The sequence below is a fragment of the Panthera onca genome, chromosome B4, assembly GCF_046562875.1.
Source record: "Panthera onca isolate mPanOnc1 chromosome B4, mPanOnc1 haplotype 2, whole genome shotgun sequence".
Classification (NCBI taxonomy): Eukaryota; Metazoa; Chordata; class Mammalia; order Carnivora; family Felidae; genus Panthera; species Panthera onca.
The window spans coordinates 28,224,887-28,250,934 of NC_138345.1; the positions used below are offsets into that span (position 1 = coordinate 28,224,887).

Consider the following 26,048-nt stretch of genomic DNA (forward strand, 5'->3'; position numbering starts at 1 on the left):
CACAGCATCTGTCATTATGTAAGCGTTCAGATGTTGACAGTGAACTAAGATGGCAACATCTGTCCTTCAACCCATCTACCTAGTAATTCCAGTTTTTAGAGATTGTCTGTTATGTGCCATCCATTCAGCTAGGTGCCAGGGATAAAATGTCACAGTTAAAAACAGAGATTCTTTCTAACTGCTCTTGAACTTCCATGTAGATAGTAATTACAGTGTAGAAAAATTATGCAGACAAATATGAAATTGCAATTGGAACCAGTACTATGAAAGGGCAAAAGTCGCTATGAGAGTAGAAGCAATATGGTGGGTGTGTAAAGCACAGAACCCATACATTTACTTTTTAAAGTGAATTGATAACTTGTTTTAACTTTTAAAGTTTCTAATTCTATTTAAATGGGTATCTTCTAAGCAAGTGTGCAGAAAGACTTTTTGGAGAAATACATTTTTTATGCTGCTAGTCTATTTTCTTAGATTTCCAAAGAATTTACAAGAAAATAACATCAAGAATTTAGTCAATGTAGCATTCTTATGTGAGAATTTCAGTTAGAGGAGAGAATTCTTAGGGGATGTGTTATTTCAGGATTGAATAAAGTGAATGAGGACCCTGATTTCTTCAGCTGAATTTAAGTTAATTAAAGGATGTCAACCATAAAATAACTACTCTCCACTCTTAGCAACTGTTCCATTCTGTTATCAACCTAGTACAAGGATTTATTTATCACTCATTTACATCATTGAGTTGTTACATGTAGACATTTCTTAATGACAATATGATTTCCTTAATCAATTTTTATCCCTTTTTGAAAGAAAAGAATGTAAAATTTATGTTTCTTTTATAAATTTATTCTAACACATATATTCATTAAATTTTTGCAAATAAAAAGGAAGATTATTTGGATGCCTAATAAATGTTTACACTTTTTCTATGGGACACAGAATCATATCTAAGGCAAAGACACAAGTGATGTTTGAAGAATTATGAAGTTAGTTTTTTTATATGTTAGATCTGTCAATATTTTTAGTTTTTTAAATGTTTATTTTGAGAGAGAGAGAGCATGCATGAGCAGGGGGAGGGGAGGGACAGAGAGAGAGGTGAGAGAATCCCAAGCAGGCTCCATGCTGTTGAGCAGGGAGCCCCACATTGGGCTCCAACTAACAAAGAACCTTCAGATCATGACCTAAGCTGAAATCAAGAATCATGCACTTAACCAGCTGAACCACTCAGGCGCCCCATCTGTCAACATTTTTAAAAACTCTCATTGAAGACAAGCTTTTCTTTATTCATCTGATAGTATAAACAAATTGAATGCAATCTAGTATGCAATGAAAATTCAAAAAGCTTAGTTTTACAATAGAAATGATCTTTGCCTCATTTACTACTAAAATGTGTAAGCTATTTAAAGTATTCAATGAACATCTTTCTCAAATAGCAGAATCAAAATTAAGTCCATTGTTAACTTTTTGCTTAAAATTATTATGTTGAATTTCATCTCTGCAGTGATGTCTAAATTTATTTTTTCCTGGATGTATTCAAAAGAAGGTCGCCAACCTCAGTATTCTGATTTGAAGTTCCTAGCTCAAATACTTAGGCAATTCCACTTAACAATGCTAGAAGAAAGAAGTCCTTTCCATACCTCCCAGGAGTGTCTTGAGGGAATTGTACCTTTCTGGGTAACATGCCTTACAGCGCTCATAACATTACATTTTTTTGACAGCTCTTTTTGCTTCTATGCAGTTAGCTTCGATTGGTCTATGATGTCAGCTGCATGAGCATTTAGCCATACAAAAATATTTTAAAAACATAGATAGGTATACATCACAGAATGAAGATGATACATTACATTTATTTTACTGAAATCAGTAAAAAAATAGCCCTTGTTTCTGAGCAAGCAAAGGTCTACCAGTAGTTAATCAGTTTTTAATTCTATTAACAAACAATGCAGTATCTGCTTGGGCGCGTATGTCGTAATATGATGGCTTCTGTTTAGAATTTTGGAGCTACACTGTCAGAAGAAATGGTGATTAACAATGGTATTGAATTGGAAGTTTGAGAAAGGAAAATTTTAATAAAAGTTATTGTTCATAGTTGTGAGAAGGAAAAGAACATTTTTCAATTCATTATATAAGGAAGAACCTTTTAAATGTGGAAAATAAAATGGAGTGCCTTCTAGAATTCATTCTTTTAAGAGTCTATGACAGAAGTTTGTAAAGAAGGAATTCTTGCTGATAACAATTATAAGTATTATTTGGAGGAAATTTGTGGCACATCTTAAAAATTAATATAGTCATATAAGTATATAAAATATGTGAAATAGATGTCAATAGCAATATTAAGCTACTATTTATGGTGAGAGCTTTACTAAATAAACAAGAGATAAAAGAGCCAATCCAATTCATTCATTCTATAAATTCTTACTGGCAAATTGCTTTATGTCAGGCATGGCATTAGGCTTTGGAGATATAGTCATGAATAAGACAGATGGGACCCTATAGTTTATACTGTCAGGGAAGATAGATATTAAACAAATTATGACAAAGTTTAGTGGCTTGTGACTTTATAAAAGCAAAGCAGTTCTTTCTTAAAGATACCTTGAGAATTGATTTCTAGTATGCTGATCATTTAATCAGCTTACTTCATGAAATAAAGTGATTCATTTTGACTTAAAAATTGAATAAAAATTCTTTGGGAATCAGTCTTAGAAATTGGTAGAGACTGAAATATTCTTGGTTTTTATGTAGCTTACTTAAAACAAACTATGGAAAGACCTTCAAGTTTTTGTGTACCAAGAAATGTGAATATAAGCAGAATAAACTCATAATGCCTTATGTATGTCATATACTATAGATCATTTAATCAAATTATTAAAGCAGTTTTACATGAAAAAATGTCAAAGTTGTAATGGTTAAGATGCTACACTCTAGAGTCAGACTGGTTGGATTTAAATATTAACGCTGGCATTTACAAGCTTTGCAATTTTAGGAAACTTGTATAACTCCTCTGATCTTCAGTTTCCTCATCTATAAAATGGGGACAATAAGAGTACATACCTTATAGAAAAATTAATCGTTTGATGTGTCTAGAGCAATGTCTGGCACATAGAAAGTACTTAAAGGCTCCACATGTTACAGTTAACAACAATAAGAACAATGATGAAATAATTTCCTCATATCAAAATGTCCTGCCTAATTCACCGTGTTGGGCCAGCTGAAGTAATTTCAGAATGTTGGCTTAAATATATAGGTGTTACACTACAAAGAACTATTACCTTTGTTACTGCTAAACAAAATGTCAGTGAGAGTCTCACCCAAGTTTTGGGCCCTCTTTAGCAGCAATACAGCAATCACTCAAAGGCCTCCATAAATTGCCATCTCCAGGACCAAGGTTGTCTCAGCCTTTAATCCAAGACTCAGTCCATCCCAGGCATCATGGAACTGATCTTTCTTGTCTAAGAGAAGAAGTAACAAAGATCTTATTTATCCCATGGGAGATGAGTCTAAACCAGATTAGAGTAAGTTTGAGGAGGAAATGACTATGTTGATATTAAGTATTTTTTCCATGCAGATATCTAAAGAAAGGATTTCTTCCTATAATAGGTCTACAGTATATTTGTGACATTTGTAACCTTAATCCTTGTAGCACTACTTGTTACTTTACTTACATTAGAAAACAAATTTTCTTTCATAAAATGGTCATATAATTCATTACTACTCCTATATGTAATTTGTGAAAATATTTTTAAATTTATAAAAAAATATTTTTATGTCGACTTTCACTATGTCTTTTAGTTTGATATCCTAGAAAAACATAAGAGTTAAATAATTTTTGCTGAGTAATTCTAGTTGGAAAATGACTTCAGGGTGAAATTTAATATGACCTTTTCTTTGATCTATGATTCTGTGACTTAAGTCTACATAGGTAAAAGGAGAATTTATATATTTGTCGATTGATTCAGTTATAATAAGTGCAAGCAGGTACTCTAATGAATTGTTTTCATATTAAATATTTGAATTAAATCTAATGTATTTCATAACCGTGTTGTTTTTGTTTGTAATATGGGGATATTTTTCATTGTTAAGATGCTAAGTGAGAGAAGATTCTTTGAATGCTACAAGAGTGGTTTCCCATGACCATAGTTTAAATACGATCAGTCACAAAGTGTCTGTTGAAAACTAACTAGCTATCTACCACTTGCTAGTTGAGAATTGATACCATAGTGTTATGGTATCCAAAGAATTATGCCATCATTCTGTTTAGGCCCTAGGAAGACTAGGGCTATGAAAAGAATACTTAGACAAGAAGCAGAAAATCTGAGAACTACTTCCTGTTCTGCCACATATATCTTAGATATAAGAACCTATTAAAATTATGAGGACGCTTAGCGTCTCAGTCTCTTTGCTAAATATATGTCATGTATATATATGTGGGTGCGTATGCCTATATATGTATGTACACATCTGTATATATCCATCCCAAATTTTTGCACCAAATTGAAATGAAGAGCTAAGAATTCAATAAGTTTTTTTAATGTCCCAATATAACAGAGTAAAAAATTCTGTTCTGCATAATATCTTACATGATTCCTTCAAATGAAAATACAGTATTGATTTTTATGTATACTTTTTAGGATTTCTCAAATATTCTCACATAAATTACATACTGTTCCAGAACTTCACAAGGGGAATGTAAAATTTCTTTAGTCTGCTTAATTTCAAACTGGTTTCCTTGTAAGTGATTAATTTTTTCTAATAAAAATTTTTAATGGATGCCAAATTATGTTTTTATATCTTTGACTCGTTTTTACAAAAAAAAAAAAAACAAAAAACAGTTTTAAATAGCTGTAGCAGTCATTCGCAGCTCTGACATTTGCAACATTATTAAGGCATGTCTAGTTCTATAGCATTATGAGTTCTCAGGTTAATTTTACTAATTCATTAAAAAGTATACTAAAGCATTTTAAGGGAAAAGTAATAAAGTATAATTTATGTGTACACATACAAACTTGTTTGCTTTACTAAATGATCTCACAGACTCACTTAAACATCATTCCCTCCTGCTAAAGAGGAGAGGACTGGTTGGGAGTGGCTAATTGGAGCACCAATGATATTATTTAGCTCTGCGTTAGTGTGGTATAGGTCTGTGTCCTGACTGGTATTGAGTCAGGTGAATGTTGGTTAAAAAATGTCATATGTATATATACATGCATGCACACACACGCTAACCATAAGAAGTTGTTTGGTATATTTATTGAACTACTAGGTGCTACTGTGGTCATAATTAGAATAATTTTTCATATAAAAATCAAAGAATTAAAGTTGATGCCATTTTAAACTTAATAGAAGACTTAACACCTATATTGTGAGCTACTTCATTTTAAATGTTAAACTGTTACAAGGATAACATTGAATGGAAACATTTTTTGGACAAGAATAACATTTAAATTTAAAAGTTATTTGGACGAGGGGTCTCGGGGTGGCTTAGTTGGTTAAGTGTCCAACTTCAGTTCAGGTCATGATCTCACTGTTCTTGAGTTGGAGCCCCACGTCAGGCTCTGTGCTGACAGCTCAGAGCCTGGAGCCTGCTTCAGATTCTGTGTCTCCCTCTCTCTGTGCCCACCCCCCTTGTGCTCTGTCTCTGTCTCTGTTTCTCTCTCTCAAAAATAAATAAATATAAAATAAAAAAAATAAAAAAGTTATTTGGAGAAAATATTAAAGCAATCATATGAAAGCAGACTAAAATTTATTAAAAAATAAAATTAACAGAAAAAACTTTTTTGGAGAATTTGCTTAACTGTGGTGTCATGTGGAAAAATGTCTTATATATCATTAAGCAATTGTTAAAAATGAAGTCAAGAGCCAGCCAATTTAATAACCTAATTGCTGTGAAAATAAGGCCACAAGTCACAGTCACATCTTAAGCTGTAGAATTCTTTCTGCAAAGGGAGATTAAGTGATGACTGCTGTTCCCTGATGGAAGTGTTCAACGTGGCATGCATAAGGGCTGTACGGAAGTCTTACAAGCTGAAATGTGTTTTTGCCACATTTTACCCAGTAGAAATTCATCTAAAGTTTTAAGAGAAGCATATAAATCCAAATATCCCTGGGGATATTAAACTTTCATCTGTCACTTACTTTAATACCTGAGTACCTATTTCTAAATATTAAAATACTATGCTTTCACAGTTAGCACAGTGAGGCTGTAACACACTACATCCTGTTACTTAGCTGAGACCAGTCAGTCTCATTCAGAGAAGGAAATACCAATTGGTTAAAGAAGGGGTCATTCGAATAATGGAACAGTTTTGAAAAACAGACCCAACTAATATGTACTATTAAAATAAGAAGGCAGCACCTTGAGTTTTTTGAGATACAAAAGAGGTAAGAAGATACCAAAATAAAATAATTTACCTTGCATTCATTCAGTGTCTCCTACAAAATGTAAATCTTTTGTTTGTTTGGGGGGCACAAGTTATTTTACTTTTCTGGAATTTTGTTTCCGAAAGTATTGTTGGGCTAGAATTAAACATGTTTTTCTGTACAGATACTTATATATCTGTAACAATATGAACAAGTCAGATTAATTTTAATTGTTTCTTTTGAGTATAATTGACATGCAATGTTACATTAGTTTCAAGTGTACAACATCCTGATTCAACAAGTTTATATACTATGCTGTGCTCACCTCAAGTGTAGCTACCCTCTGTCACCATGCAACACCATTACAATACCATCTACTATATATATTTTTTTAAGAAAAAAAAATTTAGTGACTCACTTGCCTGGGAAATGACCCTTTTTGGAGACCAGAGTGCTCATATTAGCTAAGGCAAACCCTTCCTGGTTGTCAGGTACTCAGGAAAACAAATTCAGTGAGTCAGAACTTATCTTGGCTGAGCGCCTGTTGTGTTTAATGGTGGATTTTGTTTTCATTATATGTTATTTTATTGAATATATACCAAAAGTTCTATCAGAAATATGCTATTCTGTCTCTCTTACTATGAGGAAACTGAGGTTCAGAGAGGCTGAGTGACTTTCCCAAGGTTGCACAGCTAGTGTTTAAAGTGGTTTGTAGGCCAAGTAAGGCAAAGTATAGAAAGCATTCGTTGCATTTTATAGTTAGAAGACCATTTGATGTTTCAGTGTAGAAGTGGGAGTAAAAGGCTGACTACATTGGTTTAATGGTGGGTGAGGACCTAGAAAATGATTAAAACAGGTATGGGCAACATTTTGGAGAATTCTGGCTGAGAGAGGAAGTAGAGGGCTCAAGTAGGTAATTTGAGATGCAAAGGAAAGGTGGAAGGTTTGGAAGACACAGCTGGGGAGTTTGCAGACGGGCAAATGGGAAAAATTAATTTTAAAATGAATCTTTTAAAATGTGGGCACATCTGTTGCAGGACAGGCTGTCCTATCTTTTGCCTCCTTGCTTTGTATAGGTCATGAATGTTTGGTATGTGGAAAGGTAGTAAATAATAGTTCTATTCTTACTTACACTAGAAAATATTTAGCTTACTAGGTGATGTTTCTGGGGGGCTGGATTTTAAGAACTTACTGTAAAAATTTTCAAGCATACACAAAAGAAGAGAGACTAGTGTAATAAATGCCCCCTATCTGTGGCCCAACTTTAACAATTAACCAAATTTTGCCACATTTGCTTCATCTACTTCCTCTTTTTTCCTTAACTGTTTTAAGATAGATCCTGTGTCTTAACTCTTTTTACTTCTACATTTTCCAGTATGCGCTTCTTTAAAGACATTTTTCTTACATAACCAGAATACGTTTCTGACATCAAACAAAATTAACAATAATTATTTATCACCTGATATTATCTCCCTATTCAGTTTCCTCCACTTGTGATTCAAAATGCCATATTACATTTGGGGTGCCCAATGCAAACAAGATCCAGATAGCATTTGGTTGGTAGGACTGCTCTGTAATTAAAATGCCTCTTCTTCCCCACTACCTGTTTGCCTCCCTTTCCCATTTAACCTCCCTCACCCATTTCCTTCTCTCCTTCTCTTCTCCTTCCTTTCCTGTCCATGACTTATTAAAGAAACTTTGTAAGCTTTCCCATATAATATCCCCATTCTTGATTTTTCTGTCAGCTTCCCCAGTTAACTTATTTCTCTAACCTCTAAATTGCCTGCAAATTAGCAGTTAGCTCAAAATACTTCATTAGATTCAGGCTCAGGTTTTATTTTGATGCTGGATGGAAGGTGGACAGGAATACTTCAAACATGGGACTTTTTCTTCACACTGCATCACATCAGGGAGCACGTAGTGTCCGTCTGTCACGCTCTTAGTGATGCTGAAATTGGTCAGTGGTAACAGCCCATTCTCTCCAATGAGAGGTTTCCATCAACCTCTCCTCTCATTATTTCATCTCTTGCTGATTGTTCTGTGAATCAATTCTATCATTAGGGTTTGCAAGATAATGAATTTTTAATCTGCTACCCCTTTCACATTTATTAGTGGAACTTCTATAAAGAAGAAATTTCTCTCGTAAACTGTGGCTTTTGTATTTCCTGATATAGTTCATCCCAGAAAGAAACCTGGGTCTTAAATGCCTAGTTTAATACCAAAGAGTAACTTTGGGTACAAGGAGCACATAGCACTTAAGTGCCCATGTAATTGTAGGATTTTTATAGAGCAAAAGTATTTCTTAATGTGATTTTCATGAACATTGTCATTATTAGGATAGCACTGTATAATCAACATGTTCAGTGTTGGCCAGATTGGAATTGGGGACCTTTCGCTGGTCCTGTCTGGTCAGATACACTGCTTTGTTAAGTCATGGATCATTAGTTGAACTTCAAGGAAAAGGAAGCTTTATTAAGTCAGCAAACTAAACAGTATCACCTAGCAGAATAGCAGCATAGGTGGGGATGATTTTATATTTCTACAGTCATAAATTCAAGAGTGAAACAGTCATCATTTTTATTAGTTTATTCAGCAATCACCATTAACTTCATTTGTACTTAACACTGTCCATGGACAGAACCTGAAGAAGAAGAAATAAAACCAAAATACTTCATTTTTAGATGACATGATTGATTAGGAAAATCTATGGCCGTCAGCTTTAAAACCATTTATGAGCGATAAAAATTTAATAAAGTATAGAATACACTGTATCTTTACATCAGTAATAATGAAAATAATGGAAAAAGACCCAACTCAGAATTGAAACAAACAAAATATAATACTTAGCAATAAATTTGAGAAAGATGTTAGACCTTTAGAAAGAAATCATTAACATATTAAAAACATTTAAGATGAAATAAATGGAGAGAAACTTTCTGAATCATGAGAATATTGGCAAATTGGCTATAATTTATAGGCTTCTGGGTTTGCTTCTGACTTTCAAGATTCCTAGTGATTTATTTTATAGTGATTCTACAGTGAGGGGAAGTCTCACCCCTACACTCCTACTATGTATCAGAAATCTTTTAAAGCAACAGTCTAAAACAGTGGAGTGATGCAGGGATGATAGGTAACTCAGGTATTACAAGAGACCTCTCTGCCCCCTAGAGATTTAAATATAAACTTTCCTTGACCCTGGCTTCCTGGTCAGTGAGAGTTAAGAGAAATGCCCTTCATCCGTGACTTACTCAAATTTCTGGGCCTGATCAATGCACCTCATGTCTCTTGCTTCTGCTTGGTATGCCACCCTGGTTTCTGCCAGCATCAATACAGTTGTGAAATCAACCCCTTTAACTGGTTTCAAACATCTAGCAGCTTGTGAGTTTAGAAACTCTTGAGTAGGTGACAGAACCAACAGATTGTTTTTCTTAGTCTTTGAGCAAAACATTACTGTCCATAACCATGCCCTCCTAACTTAGACACTTTCCTAAATTAATTCAGTTGCTTTCTTAACAGGAATTCTGAAGATTAAGCCTTTCTTTCATTTTGTAAAACATGCATCACTGGAGCATTATTAGGAATCCACAATCAGTTCCATCTACATATAACAACTGAATATATGATAAAATATTCTTTCCTATTGGAGAAGCCACTTAAAGGATATTCACTCAATGGTATTAGATAGTAGTCTTCAGTGGTATAGCTGCAAAACTGATTAGACCAAAAAAAAAAAAATGTTTTCATCCATACTTTATACAGCCATTGGAATTAAAAAGCATAGAAAATACCTTTACATTTCTTATTTGATGCATTAGTGGAACTCACCAAGGTATATATATACTGGAATATCTAAAAAAAATTGTAGGAAATCTCTACATCAAAAGTTATAAGGAAATTGACAATAGTTTTAGCAATTTTATATTATTGCAGAATGTGCTAATTTAGACATCAAGTTCCTAATATGTAAATGAGAAAAAATATGCCAAGTTAAGAATATGAAAATGAATATGAATAATAAATGCAAGGAAAAATATCTACCCATATGCTTATCACTAAGTCACAAGTTAAAATGACTTTGCACAGTTTTTACTTTGTATTAAAGGAGCTAAAATTTTTAAAAAGAAATCTAATATTGACAACATAAACAGTGATACCAGACTCTTTTAGAAAATAATGCCAGGAGTATATGCTGAGAATCACAGCAATGTTCAGATTATTTCACTCAGTAGGAATTTAGGAAATAAATATTGTGCTAATTATAAATCATAGATATAGAGAAAAATGCTTTTAGGGACTAATTATAGATCAATGTAAAGTATCATGTTACCTTTAAGTAATTATTTTTGAAGACTCTAGAACAACTGTCCAATAGAACTTTCTGTGCTGATGAGAAGTTGTATAATTTGCACTGTCCAATATGGTATCCATTAGCCACAGGTAGCCACTGAGCACTTGAAATGTGACTAGGGCAACTGAGGAACTGAAATTTAAATTTTATTTAACATTAATTATGCTTAAATACTCACATAGGTTTAGTGGCCATGGTATTGGACAGTGAAGCTTTAGAAATATGGAAAAATGTTAGGTGAAAATAGTAAGTTTATGTGATGTAATTACAAATAGGTAAATACCTGTATGTACATAAAGAAAGTGATATTTACAATTAAAATATTTATGTTAGGATTGAAGGAAATGGGTGATTTTTTTAAACGCTGATTAAAAGATCAGGTGAAGATAATAAAGCATTCCAGCACTGTGCTACTCAATATGGTAGCCACTAGCCTGATGTGGCAATTTTCATTTAAATTAAGTAAAATTAAGAAGCCAGTTCTTCAGTCACACTAGCCACATTTCAAGTGTTTGATAGCACACATGGCTAACGTTTACCACTTAGAGGAGATACAGAACATGTCTAGCATTGCAGAAAATTCTGTCCTATCGTTCCACAGAACTGATAAAAGGAATGTACCGGAACAAGTCATTGATTATTTATTAGTAATTTCTGTGGGCATAGATGAATTAAAACTGGTATCACTTCTTTTTCTTTTCAAAATTTTATTTAAATATAGTAAATATATAGTCTAATATTGGTTCCAGGAGTAGAATTTAGTGATTTACCACTTAATAGCACCCAGTGCTCATCATCATAAGTGCCCTCCTTAATGCCCATCACCCATTTAGCCCATTCCCCCACACCTGCCTCCTTCAGCCCTCAGTTTGTTCTCTAATTTTACTAGTCTGTATGGTTTGCTTCCCTCTCTCTTTTTTTCCCCTTCCCATTTGTTCATCTGTTTTGTTTCTTAAATCCCACATACGAATGAAGACCATACACCCGTAACTTTGATCAGCATTCAGTAAAGTATGGACTGAAAACCAGTCCTGATTATACCAGTCCATGATTAAATGCTTACTCTCAATTGTGTACTTGTTTAGAAACTTTTATAGCAATAATGTGATAGTTCTCATTGAACGTTAGATTGATCTGGTTATCAGTGAAGCTGCCTGTAGAGTTCTGTGTAGTAAGATCTGAGTATTAGTTGTGAGCAGTAATCTATGGGCATGGGTCCACCCACAATGAGAATTAAAACAGTTCTTTACTACAGGTAGTCTGAGAAACATTGGTAAAGATGAAGCAGAGAAGGTGGGTTGCTCAGGGGAGTTTTGTAAAGAGCTTAAATTGGTTGTTAGTATAGTTTAATATACACTTGCAAGTGAGATTAAAAATTGAACACTACATCTCTGATTGTGATAAGCTTAGACTTCATCCTTCGTGCTAGTAGAAATAAGGCAAGTGATTCATTCTTCAACAGTGTAAATAAGGATTTTAAAGGAGTTCCTCCTAGTCAGTGCCTCTATTTGGGGAACTTGTTTCCTGTTTTCCTCCTGGGGGTGGGTGGTGGGGATTCAACCAGCTAGCACAATCTTTGCCTTTTGGCAAAATTTCCAACTTCATATTTTCCTTTACCCCTTCTAAACTCCATTTGGCATATTGTTATGCTTAGTTCTTTGTAACTTTTTTCATCTCTTTCCCACAAAGTTTGTTTCAAAGGCTTACAAAATGTCCAAAACGAGAAAATTGTTTTAAACTAAGTGAACTTCTAAAGTTTTGTTTTAAAATTTCCTTTTTTCACACTTAAGCTTGATTGATTCCCTGATATAAGATATTAAACTGAATTATTTGTGAAATGTGGAAAGCTTTTTATTACTATAATTAAGGCATAATCTGTCAGCTAAAGCATTGTTTTAATGATACAGGGTAAGCATAATCCTGGATTTACTACCTGTTTCTTATTGTGGTTTTGGTTGTATACTAAATGGCTGCCTATTCCCTGAAATGAAGTGCCCCATATGGGCTGTCCAGTTTGTTTTGAGGACCAATTCTACATTTGTAGAATTTGGGGTCAAATGGAATCAAGTACTCTGTGATAGTTGTTCGCCTGATTCCTAGTGACCTTGCATTTTGGAATAAAACACATATGCGTACTCAGTCCTTCATCGATACGATTGATTAATCTGTTACTGATTTTAGCATTTCTTCCTTTTCTTCCTAATTTATCAGTTTGGAAAGAGTTAGAAAACACTTGAAGGAAATCAATCTCTGTTTTTAATAATAGTCTATGAGTTACAGAAAAAGAAAGTGTTCAGCATTTCTTGTTTAAATTTTGAGTTTTCTGAGACATATTTACTTAAAATATATATGACTATCATACTGAAAGAGTGGCATCTTCTGATTTCATTTTAATATTATGATAATAATTTGCTTTACTTAGGCACAATTATAGATATAGATAACCATATTATCACTTGGGTTATCTTCAAAAGATTAAATAAATACATTAAGAAATATATTAATAATATATCTATATTAATATTATTATTCCGTTTGATATTTGGCAATATATTTTTAAGGTACAGTGTGCGATTTCCTGATCTGAACAAAATATTCCATTTCTTTTCAGGAGTTTGGGTTATAGTAATCAATTTACAGCATTTTCTCCTAAATGTATTAAGGTGCAGCATTTTAAAAACATGTTCTTAAGTTATTTGATATGTAATTAGGGGTTTATGTTGCTAATATTATTTTTATATAACACATTTCTGATTCTTCAGAATAGTTGTAGGCTTCTAATTGTTTTATGCAACTTTCAACCTTGAGAATGTTGACTAATTGGTTAATATTCTTTCTATTCAAAATTTTTTAGCGCTGATTATGTTTTAGGAACTATTTAATAAGGTTCTTCAAATAATCAGTGTTTCAAAAAAAAGCCAAAACCCTTTTCCTCTGGGAGCTTACATTCTCGTAGATTGCTTAATTTATGATTCTGTGGCATTTAACACCAAGGGCTAGTTTTCTGTTGTCAGGAAATGCATTTATGTCATTATTAGGTAATATAGAGGTATAGAAGAAGGGTAAAATTCCTTCTAGTTCAATGAGTCTGATTCATTGTTCTTCAGTGAATTTAGTTTTACTTATTTTAATGGAACTTACATAACTATGATCATTTGGCAGCCCAGAATTTTTCTGTATTTTTCTCAACTTCCCAACTGGTAGTTCAGTACTGGGGTAGAAATTAAAGTACCCACTTAAGGTTTTGGGTTTCTGGAGTGATGTTTGAAACATGAAATATTCTTTAGGGAAGATACTCCTTTTTTTTGAAAGAAGGGAATGTGGTTTTGGAATACTCATGATTTTATCTCGTTTATTTTTTTCAGAACCTAAATTTTGTAGCATAGGTAGATAAACTTGAACCAAATGGTATGATCTCAGTATAATATTTTACTCTTCTCTCCTCCTTCAGGAAAATCTTTAACTTCCACCACAAGAAGATTAAAAAGAGGTCCCTCCTGCACCAAGAAAGATCTGCAGATCTTTTTCAGTGTTCTTGGAGGTGTGGGGTGTGAGAACTTGATCAGTTTGTGCAACCACCTTGTTCTCTAAAGGTAAGCACTGTGTAGTGAGTGCACACTCATGGGCCCACGCTCCTAATGCAGGTCTGGTTTTGGAATGCTCCATTGAGGGTTTGAGGCCATCAGACTGCCTCGTAGAAGGATGGCCTAGGCAGCCACTTGTGGGCAAGACGTCACACACATCCATCAAGAGATGGTTTTCCTTGGTTAGAAGTAAAGCATGTCCTAGAGATGTATGGGTGTATTTTTTCTTTATTTTTTAAAAAAATCCCAATTACAGTAAAATTTGTGTCCAGTTCAGCCTGCATTTAAATCAGTTTAATAACTGCTGTGGTTGATCCCTCATCAAGAACTCTTCTTGGTTATCTTGAGATTTACGTTTAAGAATTTTGAAGCAATGACAGCCTTTAAGCATTCTGGTGACTTAATAGATTAAATTGATAAAACCTGCTCTGAAGAGTTGCTTTTTCATGATCTTTTTGAAACGATCTCTTAACCTTTACTTCAGAGAAGGTCCTTTAAGCCATTTTTAAATCTGTATTAAGCTTCAGAAAATATGGAAGCAAAGATCTTCTTAATCTTTAATAAGCATATGAACATAAAATTGCTGATCCTAATTGAAAAAAAATTGCTTTTAAAATCAGCAGCTTTCTTCCTAGCTTGCACCTTTTTCCTGTCTTTAGGAAATGAAGGCATATACATTGGTTCCATGAGGGAAACCTCACAAAGGATAAATAAATTAATGTCTCACCTTTACTTCTAAACTCTAATATCAGAAAACTTTATTGGTCTATTGTACAATGTATTGATGCCTCTCAGAAAGACCAGTCCTAAATAAAATTGTCATTTGAATACCATGCATTGACTATGAAGGAGAACCAGAGAATGTCGATCTTGAAAATGTCAAGATTAAAAGTAGGTTAATATTAAATAATAATTTTGGCTGTCACCAAGAGACTAAACGTCTAGCAAAACAGTTCAGATTACAGTCACTGGATACTATGGTATCGACAGTGAGGATTTAAAGTGCTGGTGAAGACATTAATTGGTCCATATCTAGTTTTATTCATTATTTTTTCCTTAAAGCTTTTAAAGTGATCTTGGAAGCCTTAGTTCTGAAAGATATGTACTATTCATGAAGCACTTAAGTTTGGGAAAAATCTGCTGATTTTTGTCTGGCAGCCTTCTCTTTGGTTTATGATAAATTTTATCGCCTTTTCAAAATACTTGTTCTTCCTATATATGAATAATAAAAGATATTAAGGAGGGAAACAACCTTTGTTTTTGCTGTTAGAATGGGGAAAAAAATGCAACTGAGACCTTTTTTGAAAAAGACTTGAGATCCAGTTTACTGTTTTATATGAAAATAGTTGAGGAATTAAAATTAGTCTTGCTTATTGTAACTACAGGCAACTTTAAAAGACTTAAATCTTCAAAGTAGATATGGGTTTTATAGTGAAGAAATATATATTACTGAGTATTTGGAGATAATCTCTATATAATTTTTTTTGAATTTTTATTTGTGAGAGCATGTTAAATATTTTTAACCTTTATAATAGCACGGAACAGAATAGACAAATGCATTAAGTCTGAGACAGTTGAGAAAAAAATTTGAATTAAAAGTCAAACAAACTGAAAATATAAGGTAGGATACAAGAATAAATAAACAGGTTACTATTTGTTACCTAAAATAAAACTTTATTAGAACTAAAAATTTTTAATCTAAAAAGCACCCCCTTCTTTTTAAAAGTGAGCTTTGTCTTAAACAATAGTATTGGCAGTATATTTGTAAAAAGAAAAATTTATTTCAACATGTTAGAATTGGTGTTCAAATTTCAAATCAGTTATGTAGCAGGAATATATAAAATTGGGACCAATGAGGAACTTGTCTTCTGTATCTAAAGTATGAAAAATAGGATCTTTTCCTAACAACTCTTATTAATATCACCTCAATTCATATTAGGCAACAAAATAAACTGTTGTTCTTTGATTTTGATGATATATAGGAGTGAAAACCCAACCCAACATTATTGACACTAAGGAATTCTTCTACTGGAATTGGAACTAGAATTTGGGAGATTTTATTTGTATGTATACATACATATACTTACTCTTACACATACATACACACTAGTGTTTATTTCTCCTTTTGAATTCTGTAAGAATGATTTGTCAAAGATAAGATTTCTGATTTGTCTTTCACTAGTATTTTGATGCCATGTTTTTGTTTGTTTTTAATTAAAGAGTAGTCCCTACTAGAAATTTGGTTTCTTTGGTATGATCATGCTCCCTGTCCTAACAGCTAAAGGGAGGTGAGAGAGCCCTCCTTACCAATATTGATTTTCTAGACCAGCACTGTTCAATAAAAATATAAGCCACAAATACAAACTACATGTATAATTCTAAGGGTTTTTTGTAGTCGCATTAAAAAAGTAAAAAGAAACAGGCAAAATTAATTTTAATCACATTTAATTTAACCTAATATATCTAAAATATTCCTTCAACATGTCATCAGTATAAAAAATTGAGGTGTTTTACTTTTATTCAATTAAGTATTCAAAATCTGATGTGTATTTTACACTTACAGAAAATTTTGTGTTGAACTAGGCACATTTCAAGTGCTCAATAGCCACATGTAGCTAGTAGCTACTGTATGAGGCAGTGCGGATCTACACCAAGAATGGATCTTCCATTTTAGCATCATCCACGATGAATTCCATTGGGTAACTCCGTAAGCTCCCCTGGTTTAGAGTTTCTGGATTTAACAGAAGACCAAAAAAAAAAAAAAAAACAAAAACAAAAAACAAAAACAAAAAAAAACAAAACAAGCTGCCTAGTTTAATTTAAATTTCAGGTAAATAACAAATAATTGTTTAGTGTCATTGTGACCCATGCTATATTCGGGACATGCTTAGAAAAAAATTGTTTATTTGAAACACAGGTTTAACTGAGTGTCCCGTATTTTATCTGGCAATCTTACCCTGGTTTAACTGAATGGAAGACGTCATCAGGCTTCCTAGATACTTGTTGGACTAGAGGATAGAGAATCTCTTCCTCTGTGGAGAATTTTGATAACCCTCCAAAAATCAGTATGCAAACCAGAAACTATATATAGCCAATTCTTCCTCATTCTCTAAGATGTTTAAGACAGAAGATGGACTTGTATCACAGAGGCTCAGTCATCATGTATTTAAATATTTTAAATCTAAATTATTACATTAAGTGTTAAGGCTTATAGTTACTTACTTGAGCTTCCAAAATAGAAACTATCTAACAGCATATTACTAGTATCACATCTTATGAAAAACAGTTCGCCCTTGGTGACTGTCTCAGCAGTTTTCAGGGTCCTGGCTATTTCAAGTTATTTCCCTACTATTGGTAACCACTGCAGCTGTCACATTGTCTCAAGTTGGCAAGCACTGGCTCAAAATAGTAGGTTGCCAAGTGCCAGGATAAGTTTTACTTTACATTGCAAGTATTTAAGTACTTGTAATTCTGTGCTTTGGTGTTGATCATTAGACCCTGACCCAGTCAACATCCAGTCAGTTCTTAAACCATTATCTCTCATTCATACTAACGTCTTTTACAGAGGAGCAGCTTTCCATTCTTATTTTTTGACATTCAGTACCGTTTTGAAGCAAGTAACAACTTCTTTAGTAGTAAGTAGATCTTATCCCTCTTAACCTCTAGAAAGGAGACCATTTATAATTCGTGTTCTCTAAGGACAGTAATTACACCAGCTCCACACTCCCTCTCAGGGGGAACACTTGCCTTCAGGAGGTGAATAACTTTAGGTGACAGGTCTGCTTCATTACCAGCCAGGCAGGTAAGATCCAACTGCCAGTGCGGTTTGGCAGTTTAGCAGTTCAGTTTAAGCTATGGCGCATTCCAAATCCATTCATGCTTAGGAGAATGTACCCAAGAGTGTGGATATGTTTATAATTACTGCATTTCCTTCAGAGAACAAGAATTACAGGTAAGGCTTGGTGTTTTTTTGGTTTTGGTTTCTTTTTTTGCAGTGATCCAAAAATTATTTTTATGTAAGAAATTTAAGAATATGAAGGTATTACTCTTTCCTCAAAACAGTCACCAAAAAAAATCTCAAACATAGCCTATATTATATAACAGTTTTCTTCCTCACTCTAAGAAGGAATTGAACCTGGAAAGGAGGGGAGGTAGGAGGAGACAACTTATTGTCATTTGAAAGCTGTGAATATCACACATTCCATGTCTAGAAATATCCTAGGTTTATGTAAGAATCTTATTTTGCCTAACTTTTAGTGTCTAAGGTATGAATTATTTTGTCAAATTAACACCTACATCTATATATAGCTCAGGTGTTCAGCCTTTCTGAGCGAATATCTTTACCAGCAGTGAGTAAATTAATGAATTGTGTTTGGGTTTTCACTTTTATTCTCAAGACTGACTTCTTTTGTTTAAAGGCTTTAACCTCATTTCTGAAACCAAAATTTAAAGCTGCAAAATACCTTAAAATCTAACGCCTTTTTTACCCCATGATGGATGAGCTTTAGAGGGTCTGTGAATCCCCTGAAATTATAATAAAATTTTGTACGTATGTGTTTTTTGCTGGGAAGAGTGTACATAATTTTCATCATAATCTCGAAGGGCTTTGCAACACTGATCGAGTCTAACATCATCACTTTACTGATAAACTGAATTTCAAAGGATGTGAATTATTTGCCTTCTCATTTGAAATTTAATACTTGTAAAAAACTAAAGTTCGTTTCTAGAAAACACTGTATTTGTTTTTAGAAGGAAAAAGCTTTAACTTGAATTAAGTAAACTTGAGAATACCAGCCTAAATGAGAGCAGGTAATTTGCCACTAGTTTCTTCCATTCTACCCTTTGACTGGAATCTTTACCAGTTGTATAAAAGTGGCCCCTCAGTAAAGTATGTGATAAATTCTTGAAAGTCAGGGAAGGAAAAAGTGAATTATCTATTATAATTTGAGATCCTATTTTTTTCTTTTTTCAAATTCTTTGTTCAAAGAGAGTGATAACTAAAACTCAAGAAAATAGGTGAATAATGTGATTTTGAGAGTATTAAAGCAGTTAATTGCTTTTATAAACATCACATTGAGCATTGTTGGGACTCCTGGTCCTGAAGCCTAGATAGATTCTACAATAGACTATATACTTCAAGTGGGTTTTCAGTGATGGAGTATTTTAAGTTCATTCTTTTTTATCAGAAGATGTTTTTATTAATATACTAGTACTTTAGAAGTAGTAAGTAAGCAAGTTCCAAATTAATGAAGGAAACCACTACTTGTTTCTCAAAATAAAGGAAATGCCATTTTTTTACCTTTCTTTTTTTTCCTGATACTGGTTAGGAAAGTCTGCCTCATTCAAGATTTAATGAATTTATTTGAGAGATGATACACGGAAACCAGTTATTTCTCAAAAGGGGCAAAAAAGAGTACGACAACTTAGGTCACTACCTACATTTTTAATTTAAATTTAATGATACTTGAAGATTCTAAAATGCATAATATATAAAGCTCATAATAGAAAATGGCACAAATTTCTGAAATAGACTACAATTTTATCTCCCCCCACCCCCCTTTGAGCATTGTCACTCAAGGTGATAATAACTTATGCTCTTCTGCCTTTGTGGAAGGTAACTTTTTAAGTAAGCCAGATTTTATCCAGGAAGAACAGTTCATATATGCCACCCAGTAGGCCACCTATGTTGCTTTCTATGGGTAATTCTAACAAACAAAACTTACATTTTTACTTTTCATTCATCAAATATTTTGTGTTTAAAATAGAAAAGCTTAAATTCTTCTTAGGAACATTTACAAATATTTAGAATTTAGAAATAGTTTCTTTTTTTTTTTTATTTGAGGTAGACTGATTTTAAATATTGCCTTTGCATTCAAAGAAATTGGAACAATTAATTGACCTATTCACACAATTCATTACATCAGTGGTGGAGCTTTGGTTTACACGGCATATTAAAAATAATCCAACATCTGGGTGCCTGTGTGGCTCAGTTAAGCGTCCAACTTCAGCTCAGGTCATGATATCAATGGTTCATGAGTTCAAACCCTGTGTCGGGCTCTGTGCTGACAACTCAGAGCCTGGAGCCTGGTTCAGATTTTGTATCTCCCTCTTTCTCTGCCCTTCCCCTGTTCACACTCTGTCTCTCTCTCTCTCAAAAATAAATAAACATTAAAAAAATTGAATCAACATCTGAACATAGATCAGTAGAAATTATTGATGATCAATTTTATTAACATAGATTATTTATTTATTTATTTATTTATTTATTTATTTATTTATAAAATAATAGTAGTTTCAAAGAAACCAGAACTGTTAAAAGTGACTTCTCTCTGTGTGCCTACATGCATGCTTATATCTTTCTGAGTATAAACAATTTAGCATTTAACTCTTTATTTTCAGTTCATATATCAAAAACTCTTTTAGCCGTTTCACTCTTTATACTGTAGTATGTAGACTTTGAAACTTTGCCGCAACTGCCCTCCATGTTCTTATGTAGGAAATAAATGTATTTAATCAGTCATCAAATACATAGAGAACTTGAGAATAGAATGGTAAATAAATGGCAACTGCCCTCCATGTTCTTATGTAGGAAATAAATGGATTCAATCAGTCATCAAATATATAGAGAACTTGAGAATAGAATGGTAAATAAAACATTTTCTGTGCTCATAGTATCTACAGTTTACTAAAGATGTGTGATGGAGTGGTATAGAGGGAGGATAGAGGGGATTCTAACCTAATCCACGGCTCCCGAGAAGACTTCTTTGCCAAAATGAAATTTTAACTGAACCAGAGGCATTATTAGGAGTTAGTGAGAGAAAATGAGAAGGCAGAATAAGCGTATGTGAAAGCCCTGAAGGAAGAAATAAACAAGACACACTGAAGACAAAAGACTTCTAGAGAGAGGGAGAGACGAGACTGTATAGAAAAGTATCTTTAAAGATACTTGGCCTTTGGGCTTTAGCAAGAGCAGTGGGAAGACATTGAACATCATATTTTATTTTTTCTAAAACTTATTATGAAAGCCTGATAACACAGCTTTTCATGAGCATAAGTATATAACCTATGTGACCATCACCCAGAAGAAGAAACAGAACATCATCAGCATCCCAGAAATTCCCTTTCATCTTTCCTTCCAGTCAGTCTTGCCCCCCACCCACCGAGGACACCTCTCACCTGACTTCTTTAACTGCATAGATGCTATCGCTTATATTGTACTTTATGTAAATGGGGACTCGAGTATATGCTCATTTCATATGAATGAAAGAAGGCAGACACAACATTCTGATTTTGAGAGTCACCCATATTGTTGATTATGGTTGCTGATCAGTCTCATGGCTGTATGTTGTATCATATGAATGTACCATGAGATTTGTTATACCTGCCCAGTGCAGGATAGAAAAATGTGAAGTCAGCAAGTTTCACAGTTAAGTCCGGGGGAGAGATAATGGGGTTTGAGCTAGTGTGGTGACAAGTGAGGATGAATAGAAGTGGGCATATTAGAGATTTATGAGTTAGAATTTATAGGGCATGGTGATTAATTAGATGAGGGGATGAGGAATACAAAGGCACCAAGGATAACCCATAGGTTTCTGGCTTGATCAGAAGTGGATGGTGGTGCCCTTTAAGTCCAAACACTGGAAAGGGATGGATTGTTGTATGAGTTTTAGTGATAGAGGGGGATAATGAATTTAGCATCCAGTATGTTTGAGGTACCTGTGAAGCATTGCACAATTTGTGCAACTAAAGAACTGTTTACTAACTGAATGAATGCATGACTTGACATTCATTAATAACAGTGTGCTAACAGAGTTCTACCTGGGGAGGGTTGTAAACCTATCTCTTCTTCACCTATAAATCTCATCAGATGCTCTTCCTAATGTTTGTAGGAGTGGTTTCATCAAGTGTTATTCTTTTCATATATTTTCCTATATAGTGTATTTCCCCTAAAGTACTGCTGACTTAATATGCATGCAGAATCGCACCTTCCCATATACATCGTGATGCCTTCATACTTTAAAAAATGTGTTTCAGTCCTTACAGTCTTGGATTAGTGCACAATAGCCACACTGTAAAGTGAGTTTAATTATATGAAATGATCCACCTACTTACTTGGCAAGACTTAAAGTGACTGAAATAAATGTTCATTAAATTTTGGTAGGGGAAAGGAAAGAAACATAAGAATGAGGTAGAACCTGAAGCCTGAGTTGGAGCCTAGGCAGGGAGCCATAGAGAGAACCCTGGGTGTTAGGGAGTAGGATAAAAGCCCCTGATCTTAAAGGGATGGAATTCCAACGGGGTCGGATATGAACTATGAATGAGGAACTCTGCCTCCTTTAACAGTGCTGCCTGGGACTGTTTTCGCCCATGGGAAATTTTATGGGAAGAGGAATAATAGGTATGACACTGAATTAAGCAAATGCTGGCACTAGTGGAATACTTAATAGACTTGGTAGTTTACCCAGTTTACACCAGTCATTTATGATTTAATGTTGTATTTAGCCCACAAAATTTGAACTAAAATCAAGGCATTTTATCATGTCCATGAAAAAAACCAGTAAGTAGTCATGGTCATGATTTTCAGTTTACAGAGTTTTACCTAGCTTTAGGTTCTGTCACTGACCAGGTAGTACAGTTCTTAAAATTAAATTCCTCCATTTCATTTCCTGGAGAGGGGGTGGGGGGAGAGAGAGAGAGAGAGAGAGAGAGAGAGAGAGAGAGAGAGAGAGAGAGAGAGTGTGTGTGTGTGTGTGTGTGTGTGTGTGTGTGTGTGTTTGGTTTGTTTGTTTTCAAATTTTTGCCAAATGAACATTTACATAGTGAAACCAAACCAGTACTTTCTGAAACCACTGAATTTAATTCACTCATTCAGCATACATTTATGAAGTATATTCCATATTTGTAATAGTTTTGTGGCCTAGGGTAATGATGCAAAGAAGTGTTTGTGCCTGTTTTTATTGGCACTGTAGTTGGGAGCCTCAGAACATACAAATCATTGTGATCATACAAATTATTATCAGATTACCTGAATAGTGTTGTAAAAGCAGTGAATTCAGGGGAAAGAAGATACAGGCTGTGATCTACTAGGAAAAATGACAGAGGTGGTAGAATTTAATTTGGGTCCTGATGGGTAAGTAGGATTTGAACAGGTATGGCAAAGAGCACTGCAGGGAAGGGTGCTATCATGAGAAAAGTGCAGAAACAGATATGACATATATTGGGCCCAGTGAGAAACTGGTCAGACTGCAGGAGAAGAGAACACAAGCTGGTGTGTGGACAGAAAAGTTTCATTGAAACTTTACCAAGCATGGATTCTTGTCTTGATTTTTAGATTATATGTAAGTATACTTTTATTTGTCATTATTTGGTAATTATTTAGTTTTCACTTGTCATCATGTGGTAATTACTTAGATTTTTATCTTTTTAGAAACCTCATGTGAGATTACCTGCAGGAGCAAAGTGATTGTGCTTTTAAAAAGTTGAGAGAATCTTGGGGCACCTGGGTGGCTCGTGGTCCATGAGTTCGAGCCCCACATCGGGCTCTGTGCTGACAGCCCGGAGCCCGGAGCCCAGAGCCCGCTTCTATTTCTGTGTCTCCCTTTCTCTATGCCCCTCCCCCTTTCACGCTCTGTCTCTCTCTGCCTTTCAAAAATGAATAAATGTTAAAAAAAACTTCAGAGAATCTTCATCTGGGATCTATGGCTTGGCTTCAGGGAGTCTGGATCTTTCTAAAATTAAGACAGAATTTGGATGTATCCCTTTTCTGGAGGAAGGGTCCATTACCTTTATCAGAATCTGAAAGGGTCTGACAGTAGAAAAGAATTTGCTCTCCTGACTTAAAATCTTTTTAATCTAACTGCTTTGTATATACATATTTTTAATATAAGAAATAACAATAGGGAAATGAAAACATTAAATGTTATTGGATATTTTTCTTTCACTGTTTACTGGTACAGTATTTAAGAGATAAATAGTTTCAATTGGATTGCAAAGTTGGATTAAGATGCAGAATTGGATTAAAAAGTGTATCACTTGGATTGATTACATAATAGAGATGGTGGCTACTTTACATATTTCATGGTTTTCAGTAAAAGAACTAACTTGTTTTTTTAGATATAAGCATATTGCTAAGCCTGCTATTTCAAGAAAAACTTTCTTATTTTTGGAAAAAAATATATATCTCCTTTCTACAGAATATAAAGCACTTTAAATAAATGTCCAACTTTAATCCTGAGATATGACTCACCTGGATCATATCTAATCTTTTATACAGCAGTTTAAAGCAGGAGTCAACGAATTATAACCCATGGGCCAAGTCTAGTCCTTGGCCTGTTTTTATATGGCCTGCAAGCTAAGAATTCTTCTTACATTTTAAAATCATTAACAAAAAGGATTGTGAAGGATTAGGATTGTGACAAAGAAGAAGACGACTCAACAGAGACTGTATGTAGCCCTCAAAGCCTAAGGTATTTACTATTTGGCCTTTGGTTTTCTTGCCAACCCTTGGTGTAAAAGTAGTTCCGTTTTTAAGCTCTTCCAAATACATGTGGATATTTTTGGAATTGGGCATATATTTGTGTAATTCAAGCAAAGTTGATTAGGTAAAATAATTTTATTTTTCATATAGGGTATTCAGCTAATAGTTCAGCTTACTGAATTCTGCAGTGAAAGTATATGAACAAAATGTGGATTTAGTAATCCATTTCAGAGGACTGTGTGAATATAAAAGGAGATTTTGTTCTTTGAATGAATAGTGCAGTAACCACTATACAGATCAGTTGATAGATCTCAAAATACGATCTTTAGCATAAAAATATAATCCTTACTTTTGAAGATACCACTTACCTAAAGCAAGTATATTGTAAAAAGGCAAAAGAAAATACACATTTAACTGATAAAGTGTTGAGCAAGGAGGTTGCTAAAAAATATATTATTCATTGGTTTATTCAATATTTATACTTATTTTTGGAACTGTTAAATATATTTTTGATTTTTTAATTATATTATTACTAATGTATGAGATACTGTGATTCTTTTAGATAAATATTGAAATATTATTAATGGAAAATTATTATATATCATAGTTAAATGAGTCTCAAAACAATAGGGCAATTCTGATTTCTTTCTCCTGCATTATTAATTTTTCCTTCACTACTAGATCTTTTTCATCAATATACAAATAATACTGGATTTTTTTCTCCCATTTTTTAAAAAAGTTCTTGTTTCCACTTCTCTCTCTGTTACTGTGTACAGCTCATCTCTTTGAAAGAGTTGTCTGTGCTCTGAGTTCGTTTTCTGTAACCCCTGCCACTGTACTAAAATTGCCCGTTACTGACCCCTGTGCTGGTCACTTCTCTGTCCTCCTCTTACTCAACCTACCTGGCAGCAGCATTGAACACTTTATTTGGCTTTCAGTTTTTCCACTTTCCTAATTTTTCTTCCTACTTCTCCGGTTGCTACTTTCAGTCTCTTCTGCTGATCCCTACTTTCCAACCTCTAAATTGATAGAATTGGTAGTGCTCTGAGTTCCAGCCCTGCATCGGGCTCTGTGCTGACAGCTCAGAGCCTGGAGCCTGCTTCTGATTCTGTCTTCCCTCTCTCTGCTCTCCCAGGCTCATTCCCTCCCTCCCTCTCTCTCTCTCTCTCTCTCAAAAATAAATAAACATAAAAGAAATTTTATAAACGACCATCCATTTGCTGATGAGCAGAGGTTATTTAATGTTCTCAAAATGTAATGTAGTAAACTGAATTTCTTATCTTCT

The 26,048-nt window shown here is 33.9% G+C and overlaps 1 protein-coding gene and 1 long non-coding RNA gene across 16 annotated transcripts in view; one reads left to right on the forward strand and one right to left on the reverse strand.

The window, feature by feature from the left end:
- The window catches only part of LOC132694968 (uncharacterized), a 39,209-nt gene extending 21,088 nt beyond the window's left edge, over window positions 1-18,121 (reverse strand). For 2 of the 3 annotated variants that reach the window (XR_013556915.2, XR_009617588.3), the window contains exons 1-2: window positions 18,034-18,121; window positions 3,306-3,446 (exon numbers count right to left, since the gene is read on the reverse strand). This is a non-coding gene — a long non-coding RNA (uncharacterized LOC132694968). Of the gene's footprint in view, window positions 1-3,266; window positions 3,447-18,033 lie in introns of all 3 variants that reach the window. The other variant, XR_009617589.3, reaches the window with a different exon arrangement.
- Window positions 1-26,048, forward strand: part of ZEB1 (zinc finger E-box binding homeobox 1) — a 272,730-nt gene that overhangs the window by 45,915 nt on the left and 200,767 nt on the right. For 7 of the 13 annotated variants that reach the window (XR_013556914.1, XR_009617584.2, XR_009617582.3 and 4 more), the window contains one exon: window positions 14,154-14,295. The exons of 5 other annotated variants lie outside the window; for them this stretch is intronic. The gene's annotated coding sequence lies outside the window, so the exon portion shown is untranslated. Of the gene's footprint in view, window positions 1-14,153; window positions 14,296-24,559; window positions 24,579-26,048 lie in introns of those variants that run through there. One more of the 13 variants, XR_009617587.3, reaches the window with a different exon arrangement.